General features: G+C 36.6%; 3 non-coding genes across 3 annotated transcripts; 1 reads left to right on the top strand and 2 right to left on the bottom strand.

Moving 5' to 3' along the window:
- Positions 1-5089: 5089 nt before the first annotated feature.
- Smp_tRNA_02151_Arg_ACG.1.1 lies at positions 5090-5161 on the bottom strand. Its single transcript has one exon. It is a non-coding gene (tRNA).
- Positions 5162-14248: 9087 nt separating this feature from the next.
- Smp_tRNA_00226_Gln_TTG.1.1 lies at positions 14249-14323 on the top strand. Its single transcript has one exon. It is a non-coding gene (tRNA).
- Positions 14324-21691: 7368 nt separating this feature from the next.
- Smp_tRNA_02003_Met_CAT.1.1 lies at positions 21692-21764 on the bottom strand. The gene has a single exon. It is a non-coding gene (tRNA).
- Between the last annotated feature and the right edge of the window lie 132 nt (positions 21765-21896).

Genomic DNA, 21896 nt, shown 5'->3' with positions numbered 1-21896 from the left:
TTCTTGAATTTTGTCCAGGGTTCCCATAGAGATCCATTCCTTGTGATGATGCCTCTTAGGACCCAGAACCTCCTGACACGTAGAAGTTAGTGATCCTTTTATCCCTCTCCAGTTGTCCTCCATCGTAGTTTCTTGTTCTTTCAGTAGATCCTGTAGATCTTGGAACCTGTTGTTGGAATGTAAATATACATTGATCTTAAATATATTTATTCATACACTTTATATCCTTATTCATCTTCTGATTATTATGATTTTGGTTACATATGGAACATTAATCTAAACTTCACAAACTGAAGTATTGCTGAACATTTGTTCATAATTATACGAATAATTGTATGCAGATAATGAGAAATGGTGAAATGGAATGATGAATTTGTAGATGACGTCGTGTCTTGTTTGACTATGATCACCACTACAATAAGATTACGTGCCCAAAAAATACTTGGTTCCTTCGCTAGCTCGTAAATCAGAAGGCTGTAATTATTCCAGATAAAGTATATTTATTGGCGATCTCATGATATCGAAAGAATACCGAGATGTGCCAATGAGTACGGGCAATAAGGGCAGAGCGTAAGAAAGTTCGAACCAACAAGATGGACAGTGAAACGAGAAGTGATTTTGATACAGTTAAACAACAACAAGTACAGTAAAACATTCAATGGTGTAATTGGTTATAATAATAATTGTTTCCATTACACCGATCGCGTTCTCGTCGAGAAAAGCAGGTCACTACAAATTCATTTTATCCTCCAAACCTGATTGTTCTTGCTCTGTTTCGAATATACAAAGATTAATAGTTGGTTACAACCGAAATGATTATGCTATAACTTGTGACCTTTGTGCCCTGTTAATATATCCCTTGAGACGATCGCCAACTTATTGGCCGTACCAATGACACACAAATAATTACGAGCAGCCTAGAGCTTTTATGGGTTCTTTGAAATAGTATTTTCTCTCTTAACCCAGTCAGTTCAGTTCAGAAAGTCAATATCAGCCTCCGCCATACGAATCATATATTTCAGACATACTGAGTTTATATACAAATAAACCAGACCACATTATATCATAAATAGGAAATAACATTTTGTACAAGATCAAGTCAAAAAGTGTCTGTGATTATGAGAAAACGTGATTAATAGATTGAGAATAACTTGAGAAAAGTGAATCATATGATAGTAGTCAACAGGTCAAATAAAAGCTTATAATAAGTGGAATGTAAATATACATAATCTAGTTACCTAAGTGCCAATTGGCTATTAGGACTCAGAAGCTAAGTAGATAACGTGATGAGGTTTGAAGAGGAAGGTACTGGGTTAAAGTCTCAGAGTGAACATCAACTCTGAGATGCAGGTACATCCAGCTGACGAGTCCCAAATAGAACGAAACGCGCGCCCTGGATTCCACTGCTAGCCACTATCCAACTTTGCTAGTTACCCAATAGTTATACAATAAGAATATATGTGTAATATTAGTCCATAAATAGTTCTCAGAAATTACCCTAAATTTAATCTTCAATAGCATATAACAGATTATATGAAGAGTAATGGGCAGTTTTGTTTCAAAGTGTGAACGATAATTCAGATTAAATTCACTTAGTATTGTTTACTTCCCATTGTTGGTTAGGACTGCCATTTATCAGTCTATTATTGATATATGTGCACAATGTGAGCATTGCAACAATATCGCCTTAAGTCACAAGCATTATAAACAAAGATGGATAGTGGGAAGATTCAAGTAAACAATACCAAGTGAATATAAACTTCACCCCATTACACAAGCAAGTGTCTATCAGAACTCAATAGCTAAGTGGATGACGTGATGGGGTTTGAAGTGAGAAGTGACCGTGTTCGAGTCCAAGAGTGAACATCAACTCTGGGATGTAGGTACATCCAGTTGATGAGTTTCAAATAGGACGAAACTCGTGTGCTGGATTCCACTACTAGTCACCATCCGTGTTTAAATAACTACCTAATCCAGGCAACCCTAACATGATAGTCAGGCTATTGTGCTTTCTATGTATCTGTTGGGAATAAGTAGAAGCTCTTCACAACAGTTTATTCTGTTAGGAAGAATATGGAAACATAAAGTGTACAAGAGCGATCGACTGCTGCTTTTGTTTATCACTTTAGTCGTCTACTACCTTAATGATATTCCTTATTCAATTCAACGTCCAGTTCCAATCCTCTGACAACCAAAAGGTTCTGTTTGTTGAAAAACCTGACTAGTACTCATTGTTATTTGACTAATCTTGCATTTAAATAATCAAGTTAATAGATAAAGTTACATGGTTTGTTTGTTATAATAATAAATCTGTGGCGGTAAATATTTCTCCAAAATCAATAGCTTTGTAAGTCCGACATTTGATGCTGACCATATCAGTTTTAATGGACCTACCTAGTTGAAGGCGCTCGGTCATGCATCCGTATCAGATCACGAGTGGGTATGCTGTGTTCAACTTCTCCTACAACAGCTAGTCAGCTTAGATCAGTCACTTCTCAATATATTGATAGCCTATCAATTATATCTTCGAACCTTTTAGTTTCTGACTTCTGATTTTACTGAGTTGGCATGTTTCGATTATACAAGGTGTTACTGATTAAGGTGTTGCCAAACTCCAAACACTAGTAGCATCTTTAAGTTCAAAAAACTTATTTCAATATTTGCATAACTCGAAAATAGATAACTCACTAAATCATATAATTCATAGGTTGTAGTTGACGTCGAATCGCGATTGACTATGATCACCACTACAGGAAGAATACGTACCAGATATCGAGTTGGATCCCTCCGTAGGCCAAAAACCAGAAGTCTGTTGACGGTTACAATAAAATATATTTGTTAGCAATTTCGTGGTATCGAAAGAATACCGAGACGTGCTAAAGTTTACAAGCGGAACTACGGAGCGTATACAAGTTCATGCAAGGTTACAGGCAACGGAAGGAAATGTGTCTTTGGTACACTTAAAGAAACAAGTACAATAAAACAATCACTGGTACAATTGGTTATAATAATAATAATTGTTTCCATTATACCAATCGAGTTCTTGTCATAAAAGTAGGTCACTACAAGGTTAAAATATTTTCAATAATGTTCAACATATGTTTATGAAAAAGTTGGAATCCAGGCTACGGGTTTCGTCCTATTTGAAACTCATCAACTGGATGTACCTACATCCCAGAGTTGATGTTCACTCTTGGACTCGAACACGGTCACTTCTCACTTCAAACCCCATCACGTCATCCACTTAGCTATTGAGTTCTGATAGCCACTTGCTTGTGTAATGGGGTGAAGTTTATATTCATTTGATACTGTTCAACTGAATCTTCCCACTATCCATCTTTGTTTATAATGCTTGTGACCTAAGGCGATATTGTTGCAATGCTCACATTGTGCACATATATCAATAATAGACTGACCAATTGCAATCGTAACTAACAAGGGGGGGGTTCCAAGTAAACATTACCAAGTGAATTATCCAACATTTCTCTTTAAAAAAATAATCAGAAACAGTTCAACTATGACATAATTGTTACTCCGATCCATCATAACCTACATTAATTTCCTCTTTATCAAAGGGATTCATACTGTAGAATCAAACATACAGAAGTATATATATATATATATATATATATATATATATATATATATATATATCCAGTAGGGAGGGGAGGAGAAAGAATATCAGTAATGAAGTATATATTGAGTAGTTTAGGAAAAAAGTGACCTTGAACTAGTCAAATCCTTCTTTCATTTTGTTCAACAGGAAGAACAAAATTAAAATGATCCTTATCAGATTTTGATTTGCTACAATTTCTTGATTTATTTTAAAATATAACTTCTGAATTATATATTCATAAGGTTATAGTTGAGCAATACACTTACTTACTTACGCTCATTACCCTTCGTGGAGGAGCATAGGCAAACCATCAACATTCTCCACCCAACTCTGTCCTGGATAATCCGTCACAGTTCTTTCCAGTTCCCATCCATCCTTTTCATGTCTGTTTCCAATCCCCGACTCAGTGTGTTCTTTGGCCTTCCTCTTTTCTGTTTCCATTCACGATTCCAAATTAGATTTTGCCTTGTGATACAGTTTGGTGATTTCCGTAATGTATGTTTTTCAAATTTCCTCTTCAGCTGGAATTCGGTTTGTCCTCTCCTATAGAAAGTTGTTGCTGATGATATCCGGTCAACGAATATTGAGTATCTTCCGTAGACAACTATTCTTAAATACTTGTACTTCCTTGATGATGGTTGTGGTGGTTCTCCAAGTTTCAGTTCCATACAGTAGAACTGTGTTGATGTTCCTATGGAAGATTGTGAACTAGGTGTTAAATGAGAGTTGTTTTGAGTTCCATATGTTCTTTAAGTGTATGAATGCTGTTTTTGTATTGCTAATCCTCGCCTTTACTTCTGTATCAGATCCTCCTACTTCATTGATAATGCTGCATATTTATTCGAAAGTTTCCATCCCTTTCAGAGTTTCTCCATCAAGTGTGATTGCGTTAGTGTTCTCCGTGATGTTTTTGAGGATCTTGCGTTTTCCCATATTTAAGTTGATGCCTAATACAGCAAAGCCTGTTGCTACACTACCTGACGTTATCTGCATTAATTGGCGTGTATTGGAGAGAAGAGCTAGGTCATCTGTTAAGTCTAAATCATCTAGCTGCTCCCAGGAGGTTCATTGGATTCCGTGCTTACCCTGAGATGTGAAGGTCTCCATAATTCAATCGACCACCAGAAGGAACAGAAAGCGCGTGAGTAGGCAGCCTTGTCTGACAACGCTCCTCACTTGGAATTCATCTGTCAGCTATTCTCCATGAACCACCTTGCAGTGCCGTCCGTTGAGTGAACTCCGTATGATGTTGATGATATTCTCAGGCACATCACAAAATCGAGGATGCTTCTATAGTCATAGTCAAGGAAGTCGAAGCATAGTGACGAGTTCCATTCAATTGATTGCTCAGCAATGGTCTACTCATGACCGATCCCTACGAAATCAACTCAGTCTTTCAGCCGGTTCAACAACAATTTGATGGAAACTTGTACCGGTAATAGTGTGATACCCGACACTCATTGAGAAGCCAATCGAGCCTCCCAGGATTCGAACCTGGAATCTCCTGATCCGTAGTCAGGCGCGTTATCCATTGCTCCACAGGCCCCTGCCCCCACTACCTCACTTCCTCACATCTTATCTTCTTCGCATCTTCATCACCTATCCTTCTTCCCAGTCAATTCACCACTACTTCTTCCTACTCCTAAATCATTCTCAACAGAACCTCTACCATCTTTGCACTTACTCTGATGTCTCACTTCAATCTTTCAACTCGTATGTTGTCAGGACAGTCGGTCAGTCGACCGGTCGGTCGGTCGGTCCTTCTGTTGTTCTCCCACTCTTCATTTGTCTCATCATCATACTGATTTCCTTCATCATTGTTCCAGCCAGTGACAGGTATACGAATGTGTGAGTGTGTTGCTTCGACGTTTGGTGGCTTCATCAATGGAACTGGTCTATTGCGAGAGTTGTTCAAAATGCTCTAACCACCTGTTCCACTCTTGTTGAACTTCAGTGACTGGCTAGCCTGCTTTCTTGTCCTTGACTTACTGGTCTCTCTCCTTTACTATATTTCCCTACTAGTTTATTCGTTCTATCCTATAGTTGTCTCATATTTCTTTCCTTTGCAGCCTTTTCAGATGTCGTTTCTAGGTCTTCCACGTATTTCTGTTCATAGCCTCTAATTCTCTTATTTATTTGTTTGTTTACCTCTGTGTATTCCGCCCACGCCTTTACTTCATCTGCTCTTTCACAGCTTTTGTTGATTGCTGTTTTCTTCTCTTACTCTCTTGAATATTGTCAAGGGTTTCGATACCTATTCATTCATAACCAAGACGGTGATCTGAAACCACGTCATCTCAACTGGTTATCACGTCTCCCATTGACCTTCTGAATTGTTTAGTGATACAAATATGATCGATGTACTTCTTTGTAGTGTAATCCGGTGAGACTCGTTTAGCTCTGCATATGCGTATGTGGTGCAGTATTACGCCACCTATAACCATTTTGTTGAATGCACATAAATTTTCAAATCTCTCACCATTTTCGGTCTCTCAGCCAGTCCATGCCGTCTCATGATATCTTCATATCCTATGTTGTCCGCTCTGACTTTAGCATTTAGATCTCCCATCAGGATGGTTAGGTTATTTCTTGGTTACTTCGCTATGATTGATTGCAGACTCGAGTAGAGCTGATCTTTATTGTCGTCGTTGCTGTCATTGGTGGGTGCATAACATTGGATAACATTCATTGTGATCCCCTCCTTCTTTATTATGGAATATGCTTTGATAATCTTGAATCCATGAGATTCCCGTCCTGTAAATACTTTTCGCGCTTCCTTGGACAGCATCATTCCAAGTTATTATGTGAGTGAAGCATCTTTTTTTCAAGACCACAGCACAAAAGTATCTCTTCCGAATCTAATCTTTTCTGTTCAACTTATGTCCAATGGGTTTCGCTAATTCTAAAACTCGCCAATTTGTATCTCCTCATTTCTGTAGCTAATTGATTGATCCTCCCGGTCACCAACATTGTCCGAACATTTCATGTATTTATAATAGTTGTTGCTCTGGTTGTTAGAAAGAACATCGGCCTCATGACGTCCAAAAGGATCTTGGCTTTCATTATCAGGCGTCACAATTCTTCCTTCAACTCAGAGTATAGAGTTTAAATAGTTTGATTTGTTTATTCTGGTAAGCTTAGTTTTCCATGGGATGGGGTTGATGACCTCATATCCAACCCTCCCTTTTTACTCAGTCTTGGCACCGTCAGTAACCTTAGAGTTGATACATATCTGACAAAACCAACTTATGAAAGAATAAAGTTGTTCATTCTAGCCTAAACAAACAATATCTATCGTTATTTGACTGTTATTCTAAAGAATCATTGAACTTATTTTGAACTTAAACATTTAAAATAAGCAACCTAAATAATATACAATCAAATTATTATATATGTTGATTCAAATTAAGTTGGATAGATGAATGAATGGATGAATGAATGAACCGATTAAATGAGTTCATACTGAAATAGAAACCATTATAATCTTATCAGTAATATATGTTGTAAATCCATATTGGTAAACAGTTATCCAATTTAAATTATGAACTAATCAATGTTGAAGCACCATTGTAAACCTGAAAACACTGGATGGGCATTTCCTTCTAGTATAGGACTTCTCAACATTACTTGGGACTTGAACCTTAGACCTTTGATATTATGCGATTTATCACTGAGTTGACATCCGGTGGCATTGATATCTAACTTCAACCAAACCATGATATTGTACAACTATATTCCATTGTTTTCGGTGGGTAACTGGCATATGGTTGTACCTGTAGCTCACTCATATTAATGTTTAGGTTCAAATCCGGTGCCTATCGTTTCAGAAACATTAGAACTCACAGATAACATTCATGTCAGCTTTCACTCACTAATATATTAGATAAAGCATAAGTATTTAAAGTTCTAAGTATTGGATTAGATTCTCTAATAAAGAACATCGAGAATGAGATTCATCTACGTCTAGTAAATGAGATCTTGGACGAAATACACATTCAGAGTTTCACTGCTAGATATAATTAAAAAGTAATATACATTATAAAGTAGTTTAAACAGTGATATTATTTGTCATTAAGTCAAATAGATGTATTACCTTTATAACATCACTTACTTTCGCCTGTTACTCCCAATGGAACATAGGCCGCCGACAAGCATTCTCCAACCCATTCTGTCCTGAGCCTTCCTTTCTAGTTGTATCCAACTTTTGTTCATTCTTCTCATGTCTGTCTCCATTTCTCGATGTAATGTGTTCTTTGGTCTTCCTCTTCTCTTTTGACCTTCAGGATTCCATGTGAGGGATTGCCTTGTGACGCAGTCGGGTGATTTCCTCAATGTGTGTCTTATCCACTTCCAGCACTTCTTGCTGATTTCTTCCTCCCCTGGAATCTGGTTTGTTGTCTCCCACAGTAATACAATGACTTACAAAAATGATGATCAACAACCATAACGGTTAAAAGTATATGGATGCAAAGTCTAATTGAATGAATTAACGAGAATACTCTAAACATACATTCATAGAATGAATTCCCTATTGTAGGTATTAAAGACTGGTAATGATAAGCTTATTTTAATCTATGTACATTCTATGACAAACCCTTTGATATTGCTACCAAACACATGGAATTTTAGGCAGAAGTGAATAGTATTCAGAAATGGAATGTAGAACTTGTGTTTTATTCTTCTTTTAGGAGTCATAAGTTAGATTCAACTGGATCTGTGTTGATGTTTGACTTGAATGGATTAAACACAGTGCCTTTTGCTTGAAACGCCAACGTACTATCCCCCTTGGCTACGGAGTCCAGTCATTTCTTGACTTACTCTACGAGGATAAATTGTAATTCATTATTAGCTTAGTGGATTACGTATTCGCATCTTAGGGTGAAAGACACTGGGTTCGAATTACAAGAGTGAACATCAACTCAATCAGGCTAACAAGTCTCGAATAGAATGAATAGCTCATTCTGAGTTCCACTTCTAATCACTATCCACTTCTCCTAAAAAATATATCTGACTTGTTTTTATATACAATAGATATCATAATAAAGCAAGTTTTCCAAAAGTGACTGACATACATTTTTATTTATAAACCCTTTTGCATAGATTTGCTCTTCTGACATCGTTTTCTCATCGTGTAATACACTTGGCACATGAATTCTAAGATAATTATCATTTACTTAAGAAGGGGTTTTGTGGAGATTTCGGTATTTTTCGTAGTTGAAATCATGAGTCAATTGAAGCTAGACCACCATGGAAAACCTGGAAGCACTGCTTGATGGCCGTTTCGTCCTATTATGGGACTCCTCGGTGGCAGTGCGCATCCACGATCCCGCACTCGCGAGATTCGAACCCAGGACCTACCAGTCTCGTGCCAGAGCACTTAACCGATAGACCAACCAAAATACGTATATCAACCATTTTGGTTATGTTATTGGAATTTAAGGTAGATTATAAACATCCTATTAGATAAGGTGATTAACATACATAATTAGTCAGTTAGAGCAAACAGACAAGATTTTAAGAGTTGAATTCATGAGTTGAACTAAGCTAGACCATCATGGAAAACTTGGAAGCACTGGACGGCCGTTTTGTCCTAGTGTGGTACTCCACAGTAGTGTGAATCCACGACTTAACATGCGGGACTCGAACCCGGCTCGTAAATTCAACTATTAGATTACTACAATCTCCACAAGCCCCTATTCTGCAGATAAGACTTTCTTGTAATATTTATCAAAGTTGGAAGTGTTAAGTAGTTTCATTAAAGGTTACTTCATTTAGAAATATACTACTTATAAGTAATTTTCAAAATGAAATAAAAACTACTAATAGAGAATCATTAAAAACCAGAAAATACTTGATGGCTGTTTTGTTACAGTTTTAAACTTATTAGCATTGTACCAAATGATACATTAAGTTACAGCTTCAACGGAAACAAAGTTATTCGGTTGGTATATAAACACAGTATGTTTGAAATCATTGATTCAGACCGCAGAGGCTGAGATTGGTGTTCTGGATTTGATTTGTCTTTATAATACATTATGATGTGTGCTACCGATGTCGATAAATACGAGTTGTATGTATCATCCATAGAAAGTGAAATATCTGGTGGCAGAAGGTTAAGAAGATCGAAGAAAAGAGGATGAGAACACAGATTTTCTCCACATGTGCGTCCTCGCTTTGTGATTTGTGTCGAGTAATTCAGTTGTAAAAGTTCATAGAACATTCAAATACAAGTCATTTTCTACATGTATGAAGCATATGAACAGCATTCGAATTGATGTAAGGTATTCCTGTGTACTGGTTAGCGTTTTTTAACAAGGTTGTTTCCTATGATATGGGGTTGGTAACCACATGCCCAACCCTCCTACTTTATTCGATCTTGTAACAGGCAGTAACCCTAGAAGAACTACAAGAGGATTTGACCGGATATCATCAGCAACATTTTACTGTGGGAGAGAACAAACCAACTTCCATCTGAAGACAATATTAGGAAAACATACATTACGGAAATCGCCAATTTGCATCACAAGGCAAGACCTAACTTGGAATCGTGAATAGAAACGGAAAAGAGAAAGGACAAAGAACACATTACGCCGGGAAACAGAAGCAGATATGAAAAGGATGAATGAAAACTGGAAACAACTGTGAAGGATTATCCAGGATAGAGTTGGATGTAGAATGTTGGTGGTTTGCCTATACTCCTCCACAATGGGTAACAGGTATAAATAAGTAAGTAAGTAAGTATTCCTGCGTTCTGACACTATTCGTCTATAGAAATTTGAACATCACATCACACTTGAATCGTATGATGGTATAAGTTTGTTTGTGTAAATACGAACATATATCCAATATGCTTGTCTTGATATACGTCAAAAATAGTTTAGTTTAGGTTGTTTGAAATGGAAATTTGTTAGTCTATACAACATTTCCATTATAAACTGAAGTCGACTAGATCCTTTCATTGAATAACCAAGGAAAATATTCATTGCTAAAGTTTAACCCTCTGAAGTTGGTATTTGTCAAACAATAACCTTAGTTGGGGTATCATTACAAATCAGCGGTCACTGGATTGTTATATTGGATTCACCAGTAATCCCAACCATGAATCTTAATACTAAAAATCCACCTAGAGGTTTTGATGGTTGGATGTTCTCTATGAGAACTAATAGTCTTGAGTCTAGTCCTTGATTGGGTCTTCAGTCCATACCTCTAAGGATTTATAGCAGATGACGAAAAATTTATTTGATGCCCCCTGTTTTTTTAGTGGTACCCTAACTGCAATCCATACACAATGCATACAATCTACAAACTCAAAACTTCTCCACAAAAACCTCTTCAACTAAACCCATTGACGTTATTCAACAAAATCCTGAAAATCTTTAGTTTGTACGTTCAGTGCTTTTCATTAAGATGCGCAAATATTAAAAGGAAGAATCATGAACCAACTATCAGGTGATCGCTTACTTACTTACTTACGCCTGTTACTCCCGATGGAGCATAGGCCACCGACCAGCATTCTCAAACCCACTCTGTCATGGGCCTTCCTTTATAGTTCCATCCAACTTTTGTTCATTCTTCTCATGTCTGTCTCCATTTCTCGGTGTAATGTGTTCTTTGGTCTTCCTCTTCTCTTTTGACCTTCAGGATTCCATGTGAGGGTTTGTCTTGTAACGCAATTGGGTACTTTCCTCAAAGTGTGCCTTATCCACTTCCAACGCTTCTTCCTAATTTCTTCCTCCACTGGAATCTTCCTCCGTTGATTGAGCGATACTATGATTTATGAACTAACCAATCAGATATAAGATAACAGATCTCTGATTTCGGTTCAATATTCACTCGTCTATTTGACTAAAATAGAGTTTTGGCATTATAGCTGATCTCAGTTTGTGTTGAATAACCCAGATCTAATTCCTCATACTGGTTTATAACTCTCATTTGGTTCTAGTTATTAGGTGGAGACTCTCAAGATCACTCTAGCGCCGCTCAAAGGTCATTTATAAGTTACAGTCTCGTCGTTGGTTGTTAAACACACATACACATACACTGATCAACTTGTTATACACATTCATTACTTTCATTTTCAATATTTCTTTGAATATCTTCTCAGAATTCATCATCCTACTTGTTTTTTCTTCCTAATAGTTGAGTTATTGACAAAAACCTCTTCAAAAAGGTACTATTTAACGAAGTCAACAATCCTCGCTTATTTCATACATGAATTACGTAATCGCTTATCAAGTGTTTACATATGAAAACATAATTGTATTCTATTGAAAAAGTACTCATTAATGAAGATGAATGAAAAGAGTAATAAGGTTGAACTAACTACAAGTGGTGTTCATATAGTTGTTAAACAATGTGAACAGTTATAGACTGAATATATATGAACACTCTTGAATGAAAACTAACAATACAGTAACAAAATTGTGTAGAAACAAAAGATGAATGTCAGTCAGTCAGCTACAACGTCGTACTAGGTACATATGCATACATCGTTCCAAGTTACTATACCTCATTAGCACAACAAGATGAACACCGGATTCATAGAAGTAGTTACTTCAATGATTATAATTGTTATATCTCGAACTTAGATTCTTAGTATGTCGCGTATAACTTGATCACTCGAACGCTAGAACCCTCCCAAGTTGCAAAATGAGAAGACAGAAGACTAGTAAGTAGGAATGTTATTCCAAACAATATCAACTATAGTACAAAAATCTTATGTATTTACAGTTTTTGACTGAGAGTATATCATCATTTCGGACAGCCAATAGACACATAGGGAGGCCTTCTTATTCATCCTATAGGGAAGCTACACGTCGACATTCTAGAATGTTCCCCTAGTGGTGATTGGATGGAATGTCTTCGACTCTTTCTTGGCTTCTTGAGGCTTCTTTGAGTTTGCCAACGAGTCATCCTTACACCTTCCCTCTTTTGAAAGATCCGGAGTTGATTTCCGGATTTTAAATTTCCTAAATTTATCCTCCCCCATGAAATAATGTTGGATCCTCATATACACAAGTTACCATTAATGTGAAATTTTTTAAAACATATTTGTCGCATTTACCAGAGCATCCACCAGAACTGAGTAGAACGCGAGGATCGACGATATTTGATTTTAGGTCACCAGTGTATGATTCTTCTGAAACAGTTTCCTTGAATTTATTCTGAACCTCATTATTAGATAATGAATCATTGAGATAATCAGTATCTATGACAACTGTATTAGATTGTTGATTATCATTTAATGTATCCGACAATAAAATATCAAAGAAAGATTGCATATAAGGATGTGATAGAGGGAGGAGGAATTAGTTCGGTCGGCTCAGTGGTCTAGTGGTTAAGCGCTTGCACATGAGACTGATAGGTCCTGAGTTTGAATTCTGAGAGGCGGGACCGTGGATTCACACTGCTGAGGAGTCCTGTACTCGGGTGAAACGGCCGTCCAGTGCTTCCAGGTTTTCCAAGGTGGTCTAGCTTCAATTGACTCATGATTTCAACTATATAAAATAAAATCATTTGATCAACTAAATACAGATCCGACAAGAAGTTGGAATTAATAACTAGTGTTATGAGAAAAATGAAGTCACCGCGTCTAAACGATATTGACAACTGACTCCTTTTGGATATTTAGATTCGGTTTATATTCCTTTTATGGTAACTACTTCAGCAAAGCATATTAAATTTAACGTTCTTTATTTATTAGTTATCTTGAAAGACATGGAAACTTCCACAATATGGTCACTGTCAATCAAATAGCTTGCAATCGTACTATTGGAAAATTAAGAGGAAGATGAGATAAATGAAAAAGAAAGGTATGAAATAATGAAAATGAAGAATAAAACTATCTGGGTTATATTGTCTAAAGTTTCAAACGGATTGAGAGGACGAAAAGCGAATATTCAGTGATTTAGGCGGGTTAATCGATATGGAAGATCCACTTAGGGAAGTTGGAAAACCCTGATTCTAAACGAATGGCTGACATGGGTTACAGGATCTTGAGGGAAAAATGGCGTATGAAACTACTGTGGGTCACCGACTACCATGAGAATATATCTCCTTATGTTGCTCCACTGCCTTGTGTATTAGATCTTCAGGTCAAAGGCTCAGTTAGTGTCACTCAAAGAAAACCATCTGCTTCAGTTTTGGCGCCTGGGGCAGCATTCCAGCACTCACATAAATCGAATGATTTGTGTGGTGCATAAATTTTGTATCTCCTTGTACCAAAGTTCATGTGTTTAAATAAATAAACTGTGTATAGTACAACTGAGAGTTTCACATCTCTCCCCGTTGTTTGGTTCATTATTAAATAATACAACTTATTGATATCATATTTTTATCTGACAGTCATAATTTCTCAACCTACTGTAATGTTAAATTCACTTAGTATTGTTTGTTTGAATCTTCCAATTCATTTTTAGGACTGCGATTGATCAGTCTCTTATTGGCATATGTGCATACTGTGAGTATTCCCTCGATATAGCCTTAATTCACAAGCATTCTGAGCAAAGATGGGAGTAACAGGCGTAAGTAAAGTAAATAAAACAATAGTGGCTAGCTATGAGATCCAGTTTGACTTGCGTTTCGGCCTATTCGGGACTGATCAGCTGAATGTACCTGCATCTCAGAGTTGATGTTCACTCTGGGACTGAGTGGATAACGCGATGGCTTTTGAAGCGAACGGTACTGGGTTCGAGTCCCAGAGTGAACATTAACTCTGAGATGCAGGTACATCTAGCTGACGAGTCCCAAATAGGACGAAACGCGCGTCCTGGATTCCACTGCTAGCTACCATCCATCTCTACTGTAATGTTAGTTAGTATAAACTGAGAAACTATGTGGTAACCAAAAAGGCTTGAATCAAAAGCAAGAAGTCAATCTTGAACACATATAAAGAACGTATTCGATCGTTCTTATACACATCCGCCCTAACTCTGCATTAATTTAGTACAGAAGATGTTCAAGAAACAAAAATTGAACAACTTTTTGTGATATTTTACTCACTAAATAGAACAATTTTTTTTAAAAAAAAAGACAGTTCTACTATATGGGGCGGAGACGTGGAGAACTACGAAAGCTATCATCCAGAGAATACAGGCGTTTATCAACAGTTGTCTATGCAAGATACTTCGGATCCGTTGGCCAGACACTATCAGCGACATTCTACTGTGGGAGACAACAAACCAGATTTTAGCGGAGGAAGAGATCAGGAAGAAGCACTGGAAGTGGATAGGATACACTTTAAGGAAAGAACCCAACTGCGTCCAAGGTAAACCCTCACATGGAATCCTGAAGGCCGAAGGAGAAGAGCAAGACCAAAGAACACATTACACCGAGAAATGGAGACAGACATGAGAAGAATGAAAAAACATTGGATAGAACTAGAAAGGAAGTCCCATGACAGAGTGGGTTTGAGAATGCTTGTCGGCGGCCTATGTTCCATTGGGAGTAACAGGCGTAAATAAGGTAAATAAAACAACAGTTGGAATATTTTGCTACTTAATTTGTAAAAGGGAAATTTAAGCTAATCAATGAATAATCAATTTTTTCCAGATGTTTCCATTCCATAGAAATACACCTAATAAGGAGTAAAGTTAGTAGCCAATTAGAAAAAACTCACTATCCATCTAGTATTCATTTACTAATTGAGAATTTCAATTACTATGATTAGTATTTTTCCTTTGATATAACAAGTTATTCTTCAATTGACTTTGTCTCAGTTGTGTGATGATGATGATGATCAGATAATGAATAAATACGCATCTTTTCAATGAGATATTGTTATAACTTGTGGCCTTGTGCCCTTATCAGTGTGTGACGTAATGATACCTCCAATTAGAGAACAGTGATTTATCGACCGGATCAATGAGGCATTAAACGCGTAGGAGCAATCTAGGGAACTTGTCGGTCCTTCTTTCTGCCTAGCCCAGCCAGTTAAGTCCAGAACATCAATCTCAGCCTCTGCGATATGAATGTTACATACTACTTATATCGAGAGACATAAGTAGCATAAACCACAACATAACTGATATTTGACTGCTAAAGAAAATGCATATGATGATGGGTTTTGAATTGTTAGCTGTCTATAAATTTCCAGACCAGTATTTTTTTTCTATCTAAGGCACAATACTTAAATATTATTATATTAGATGGTTGAAAGTCGTCAGAAGTGAACTGTGGATCTAGGTTTCATACTCGTTGAAACTCGTTAGCAAGGCATACCTATAATCGCAAAGGAACTGATGATATCTGGTAGATTCGAACTCGCTTCAATAACTTTCTAATTCTGATATGTTATCACAGTAACACAGTAGAATTAAAGATTGAAAATGATCTAATTGGTAATGAATAATTTTCAAAGTCCCTTCTTTTTTTCACAAATGATTAATGCCAATAATATCAATACAAGCAAAAAAAAGTCATTTTCATTTCATTTGATGGTAGGATAGTCTACTCATTTCAAAATTGTAAGTAGTATTGTAATGGACGAGGACACACAAATGGAAACAATCGAATATAATGTCAACACAGAATTACAGAACATCTTACTCAAACCTAAGAACCATATTGTAAATACTTCATTTGATAAATGTCAATCAATCGTCTCAGACTTCATTGTTCTTTCGTTTCCATCACCAATCATCGTCTATTCTCGTTCTCTTTACTTCGATCTTCTTAACTTTCTGTCGTCAGGCATTTCACTTTCTATTGATGATACATACTACTTATATCTATCAACATGAGTAGTATACATCACAGTATATGAATCATGTACAATGTATATTAGAATCTATAGGATAACTGTTTCCTACAGTGAAACTAACTGATTTTAACTGTTTTTTTTTTACAAAAACCGGATGGATGGGCGTATCTACCAAAACCCAATATGTTTTTAATAGTTATGTCCTACTTTTCTTATGATTGTTAATATGAGTTGATTATCTGATTTAGTCTATAGTATATTAGATTGCTCCACATGTACATACATACCCATATGCACACACACACACACACTTGCATAGGAACAAATAGGCATAACAACAACAACAACAACAATAGTAACAACAATGACAAGAGCTACAATGAATCTTAGTTTTAAATCTTATTTCAGCTTATAATTCAATTGTGAAAATATAGAAATTGTAATCATAATACACAAAAAAAAAAATTTTTAATTAAAATTGTAGGTCATTGGTTGTTGGGATAATTAGTAAGAAAGGTAGTTAATTGTTTAATTGATGGTGATATTGTATTTATGAGTTAAATATATTAATATCAGAAGAGGGTTTCTGTGGATATTATAGTCAATTGAAGCTAGACCATCATGGAAAACCTGGAAGCATTAGACAGCCGTTTCGTCCGAGTACAAGACTCCTCAGTACTGCGCATCCACGATCCTGCCTCGCGAGATTCGAACACCGTTGAATGCCGACAGGTTAAGCGATCGCATGAGAGACTGATAGGTCCTGGGTTCGAATCTCATGGGGCGGGACCGTGGATGTGCACTGCCACTGAGGAGTCCCATAATAGGACGAAACGGACGTCGAATGCTTCCAGGTTTTCCATGGTGGTCTAGCTTCAATTGACTCATGATCTCAACTCTATAAAATTAAATAATTTAGTTTGAAATTTTTCATTTGTTATTCTAGATAGTTTTATCATTGCTTATTTTGTTTATTCAAATGGCTAGTAACAGCTTAATCAATAGTAATACGAATGATATATGAAATTGATTTTTATCCAATTATGTGTAACGTGTATTCATGTTTCATGAAGCATTAGAGATGCTTAATTGTATTTACTTACTTACGCCTATTGCCCATAGTGGAGGAGTATATGTCGATCACTGGCACTCTCCATCCAACTTTGTCCTGCACAATCCTTTCCAGTTGTTATTCATCATTTTCATGTCTGTTTCCAATTTCTGACGCGGTGTGTTCTTTAGTCTTTTACTTTTTCATTTCCCTTCGTGATTTCAAGTAGGGGCTTGCCTCGTGATACAGTTTCATGATTTCCGTAATGTGTCTCTTAACCACTTCCAATGTCTTTTCCTAATTTTCTAATCAGCTGGAAGTTGGTTTGTTGCTCATAGTATCCGGACAATGGACATTCAGTATCTTACGTAGACAATTGTTTATAAATACTTGATGATGGTTGTGGTAGGTCTCCAAGTTTCACTTTCATACAATAGAACTATCTTGACGTTCGTTTTGAAGATCCTAACTTTGAAATTAGTTGACAGTTGTTTTGAGTTCCACATGTTCTTCAATTGTAGGAATGCTGTCCTTGTTTTGCCAATCCTCGCCTTTACGTCTGCATCAGATCCTTCTTGTTCATCAATGATGCTTCCCAGGTACGTGAATGTCTTCAACTATTCCAGAATTCCTCAATCAACTGTGATTGGGTTAGTGTTGTCCGCGTTATATTTGAGGATCTTGCTTTTCTTCTTATGTATCTTGAGGCTCACCGATGCAGAGATTACTGCTACACTAGTTATCTTCATCTACATTTGTTCGTGTTGGGATGACCCTGAAATTTTCTCGCAAGCGACATGACAAGCTCATGGGTCATCAAGGAGCATTTCAACCAATCAGCGATTAATTAGAAGTTATGTGAAGTTATGTTACTAAAATAACGAAAATGGAAAAGTCACATGTGGAGATCCTGATTGGCTGATTAATATACTGCTACTATGTTAAGCAGTATTCTAGAATTTTCGGTAAAACTCAAGGACTCTTAAATTACTATAAAATCCCCATATTTTCTGTACATAAATGAACCCTGTAGTAAAGTGCTTCCCTCACACTTTGTGCCTTTTCTCTGGTCTTCAAGTCGGTGTATAGTTCTAGCTCGGGGGTACGGAACTAGCTTAGGGAAGCGAATATAGCGTTCACAATCGGCCAGACGTAACAGTTCGTGTGTATGAAATAGAAGGGCCAGGTTATATGTGAAGTCCAAATCTTCTAATTGATTCCGAGCTGTCCATTGTATTCCGTTTTTCCTCTCCGATGTTGAAGTCTTGATAATCCAGTCGACCATCAGAAGAAATAGAAAAGGAAAGAGTAGACAGCTCTGTCTAACTCCGGTCATGCTTAATGGTATAATGTTGTAAATATATATCTATCCACATACCAAATTATTACATAATTACTGTTAAATACAAATCTGAATAATAACCTAACTGTAAACAAACCATATAAAAATATGATTCAAAAGTCTTTAATTTTACTCCTTAAACCTTTCCTCTTTTGTTCAATTCAGTCTAAGGTTATCGAAACCGTCTTGGAAATCAATCTGAGTATTCAAATTGACTTGATATTGTTTACTTGAATTCTTCCATTGATGTTTAGGACTGCAATTGATAGGTCTATTATTCGCATATGTGTATACAGTAGGTATTGCCTCGATATTGCTTTAATTCACAAGCATTATAAGCAAAGATGAATAATGGCTACCAGTGGAAATCAGGATGCGCGTTTCGTCTCATTTGAGACATGTCAGCTGTAGTTACCTGCATCTCAGAGTTCACTCTGGGACTAAACTGGAAAGACGTAATTCTGATATACATATGCTCATGAAAATAGGTAAAGTGAATTAACTCTCATAATCTGTTGTATTCGATAGATCTGGTTCCTCATTAGTATTTTGTATTGCTCTTGCTAAGAAATCACAGAGTATAAATAGCCATAGTTAACAGAAACCAAATGTTCGCATCTGTTATATCTTGAACTTAGATTTCTTAGACTGTCTCGTAATACTTGAGCACTCGAACGCTGGAACCCTCCCAAGTCACAAATCAGAAGACAGAAGACAAGTAGAAGGAATGTTATTCCAAACAGTGTCGATTATGGTACAAAACTGTCAGGTATTTATAGTTTTTAGTAGAAACGAAATCATTATAGTTATCCAATCCGCACACAGGGAGTTATCAGCACTGTCCAATAGGGAAGCTACACATAATAATTCTAGAATATTCTTCCCAAAGTTGATTGGATGGCATATATCCGGCTCCTTTTGGGCTTCTTAGAGCTTCCTCAACTTCACCTGTAGACCATCCTCACAGAATCCTATCGCCTTATGTCGGTTAACATATAATTGTTACTGTGAAATAGCAATGATCAAACTTACAGAACTAAAATGAACCATAGGGTTCAGTTAACGTCTATTAAATTTTTAATAATTCCAAAACTAAACAATAGATTTATCTTAATTTCACGAAAACTTAGGAAGCATTTTGACGATGAAATGTTTCTATAGTTGAGATCATGAGTCAATTGAAACTAGACCACCATAAACAACCTGGAAACACTGGACGGCCGTTTCGTTCTATTGCAAGGCTCCTCAGCAGTACACATACACGACCCCGCCTCACGAGATTTGAACCCAGGACCTATCAGTTTCGCGCGCGAACCCTTAACCTCTAGACCACTGAGCCGGTCGGCATCCAACGGTGTTAATGTCTAACTTCATTCGATTCACGAAATTGAGCGACACATCTACCATTGCTTTCAGTAAGTTACTTCTGAGGAGTTCAACAATAGGACGAAACGTCCGTCCAGTGCTTCAAGATTTTCTATGATGGTCTAGCTTCAATAGACTCATGATCTCAACTATTGAAATTACTATAATATCCATAAAACCCCTTCTGATATAAAATGATTGGTCAGAACTGAAGATGTAATCTATTTGAAATGTTACATTAAATTTGTGTGCGCTAGTTACTCAGAATACGCTCAACTATTCGGTCAAGTTACCAAAATAAAATGAATGCAAAATTGACCTACAGAAAAAAGGTTTATAGTTCGATCGTCAGCAGAGTAGTGAATAGGCACCACCACCCCAAGAGTTCCGTACTGGAACGAAACACCTGTCTAGTGCTTTTCGTTTCTAATTGTTTGTCAAACTAAAACTAATGGATTACGTAATCTATGAAAACATACAACCATCCAAGATAATTCATGTCTTATCAAGACCATGCAATCCCATCTTTTTACCATATATTTTTAACTACTTATCAGTAGTATAAAATGAACAAAACGTTTTGAAAATTAAAAACAATGGTTGAGGGTTAATTTTCAACGCATAGTTCCAGAGATAACTGCATTATGAACAGATACTATGATGTATCAGAACGAAAACTGTGGAAATGTTAACTTCTTGAATTGGTTAAATGATTATTATAAACATTCTTATTTAGAGATGGTGGAGAAGATTTGTAGCTCAGGTACGTAATTTTGATGGAGTTTTGTTCTCTGAGCTGGATGATTTGGTAGTGGAGCTTTCATCGTTCTTCTGAACAACATCATCAGCACATTTCAATTCTACCCGAAGTTTGTGCTGATGATATCGTTCAGAAGGACGATGAAAGTTCCACAACCAAATCATCCAGCTCAGAGAAAAAAAATCCATCAAAATATTCTAATTTTATAATCATCACGTACATAGACCACCTTGTTTATTTAATTCGGTTACCGTAAAATCATGTTTGACACCATAGTGATATTTATATACGTCCTCTTATAAGAAGTTAATTGCCAATCTTATGATAAAATACAACCGGAACAACAGCCACTCCTGAAAAGTTTGTAAACGATAGAGACCCATATTTTAAACAATGAATAAATGCATTACCTCTATATAAACACCAAAATTTGTTAGATAGAACAAAGAGAGACAAGCTGAAGAAATGACAATTATTGAAAGTAAACCGTTAATAAAAACAGCAAAGCATAAGAAAAGGTAGTGAGAATCGGGTGAATACAAACATTGAATAGTAACGAATATTCATATGATTCGGAAAACAAAATGAAAGAGAAGAAAGCAAATAGGAAACGAAAAGAAAACCGAGATCACAAGTCTAATAATACAGTAAAATTATAGACAGGAAACAATCTATTTAAAAAAAATAATAAAAATAAAAGTACTACAGTAGATCAGATACAAGAATAACCGTTCGTTAAAACACACACGTAAATAAGAATGGAAAACCTGAAAATACCGGCGGCCTTGTTGATGAGAGTGTGAGTGTGTTCATGTTCATGTTGGACACATGTTGGGCATAGATATTTGTCAAAGGCCTGCCCCAGGTGAGACTCGAACTCACGACCTTCAGATTATGAGACTGACGCGCTAACCTACTGCGCTACTAGGGCGCGGCCGTTCGCCCGCGACCCACTATACCCACACACACACATTCACATCTACAACACAACAAACATTTACACAACTAACTTACAATCAACAAATCTGTTCGCCTCAACAACAACAAACCAAACAACTACTA

The sequence above is a fragment of the Schistosoma mansoni genome, chromosome 5, assembly GCF_000237925.1.
Source record: "Schistosoma mansoni strain Puerto Rico chromosome 5, complete genome".
Taxonomy (NCBI): Eukaryota; Metazoa; Platyhelminthes; class Trematoda; order Strigeidida; family Schistosomatidae; genus Schistosoma; species Schistosoma mansoni.
This window is presented reverse-complemented; position numbering and strand designations above follow the sequence as displayed.